Source organism: Schistocerca cancellata, unplaced genomic scaffold (assembly GCF_023864275.1).
Source record: "Schistocerca cancellata isolate TAMUIC-IGC-003103 unplaced genomic scaffold, iqSchCanc2.1 HiC_scaffold_33, whole genome shotgun sequence".
Lineage (NCBI taxonomy): Eukaryota > Metazoa > Arthropoda > Insecta > Orthoptera > Acrididae > Schistocerca > Schistocerca cancellata.
The window spans coordinates 873-2,500 of NW_026046097.1; the positions used below are offsets into that span (position 1 = coordinate 873).

The 1,628-nt window shown below is 61.4% G+C and overlaps 2 non-coding genes across 2 annotated transcripts in view; both read left to right on the forward strand.

The window, feature by feature from the left end:
* The first annotated feature begins 458 nt into the window (after positions 1 to 458).
* Positions 459 to 613, forward strand: LOC126110740 (5.8S ribosomal RNA). The gene has a single exon (XR_007523897.1). It is a non-coding gene; the product is annotated as a 5.8S ribosomal RNA (ribosomal RNA).
* Positions 614 to 800: 187 nt separating this feature from the next.
* Positions 801 to 1,628, forward strand: part of LOC126110743 (large subunit ribosomal RNA) — a 4,215-nt gene continuing 3,387 nt past the window's right edge. Inside the window, exon 1 of the ribosomal RNA XR_007523900.1 lies at positions 801 to 1,628. This exon is cut by the window's right edge and continues 3,387 nt beyond it. This is a non-coding gene — a ribosomal RNA (large subunit ribosomal RNA).

Genomic DNA, 1,628 nt, shown 5'->3' on the forward strand with positions numbered 1-1,628 from the left:
ACTCTGTCGTTGCCGATGCTACGGAAAGATGACCAAACTTGATCATTTAGAGGAAGTAAAAGTCGTAACAAGGTTTCCGTAGGTGAACCTGCGGAAGGATCATTACCGACTAGACTGCATGTCTTTCGATGTGCGTGTCGTGTCGCGCAACACGCTACCTGTACGGCAGCAGCCGTGCGCCGCGTGCGGAACCACGCGTGCCTCTCAAAACTAACGGAAAAATGTTGTGTGGTACGAGCGCTGAAGCTCTGGAGCGGCTGGCCTGCGGCACCTGGCGCCTGGCGCCGGTTTTGAATGACTTTCGCCCGAGTGCCTGTCCGCTCCGGTGTGGAGCCGTACGACGCCCATCGGCCGTGAGGCCGTTGGACACAGGAACGCTGGAACAGGGGCCGTCAAACGCCTCAGTCCCGCCTATGCAACTGTCTTGAAAGAGACAGTGGAAACTAAATGAAAAAGATCACCCAGGACGGTGGATCACTCGGCTCGTGGGTCGATGAAGAACGCAGCAAATTGCGCGTCGACATGTGAACTGCAGGACACATGAACATCGACGTTTCGAACGCACATTGCGGTCCATGGATTCCGTTCCCGGGCCACGTCTGGCTGAGGGTCGGCTACGTATACTGAAGCGCGCGGCGTTTGTCCCGCTTCGGAGACCTGGAGTGTCGTGGCCGCCTGTGGGGCCGGCCGCGTCTCCTTAAACGTGCGATGCGCGCCCGTCGCCTGGCGGTTCGCATACCGGTACTTTCTCGGTAGCGTGCACAGCCGGCTGGCGGTGTGGCGTGCGACACCTCGTACAACGACCTCAGAGCAGGCGAGACTACCCGCTGAATTTAAGCATATTACTAAGCGGAGAAAAGAAACTAACAAGGATTCCCCCAGTAGCGGCGAGCGAACAGGGAAGAGTCAGCACCGAACCCCGCAGGCTGCCGCCTGTCGTGGCATGTGGTGTTTGGGAGGGTCCACTACCCCGACGCCTCGCGCCGAGCCAAGTCCAACTTGAATGAGGCCACGGCCCGTAGAGGGTGCCAGGCCCGTAGCGGCCGGTGCGAGCGTCGGCGGGACCTCTCCTTCGAGTCGGGTTGCTTGAGAGTGCAGCTCCAAGTGGGTGGTAAACTCCATCTGAGACTAAATATGACCACGAGACGATAGCGAACAAGTACCGTGAGGAAAGTTGAAAAGAACTTTGAAGAGAGAGTTCAAAAGTACGTGAAACCGTTCTGGGGTAAACGTGAGAAGTCCGAAAGGTCGAACGGGTGAGATTCACGCCCATCCGGCCACTGGCTCCCGCCCTCGGCAGATGGGGCCGGCCGCCCGCGCGGAGCAATCCGCGGCGGGGTCGTGTCCGGTTGCCTTTCCACTCGCCGCGGGGTGGGGCCGTTCCGGTGTGCGGTGGGCCGCACTTCTCCCCTAGTAGGGACGTCGCGACCCGCTGGGTGCCGGCCTACGGCCCGGGTGCGCAGCCTGTCCTTCCGCGGGCCTCGGTTCGCGTCTGTTGGGCAGAGCCCCGGTGTCCTGGCTGGCTGCTCGGCGGTATATCTGGAGGAGTCGATTCGCCCCTTTGGGCGCTCGGGCTCCCGGCAAGCGCGCGCGGTTCTTCCCGGATGACGGACCTACCTGGCCCGGCC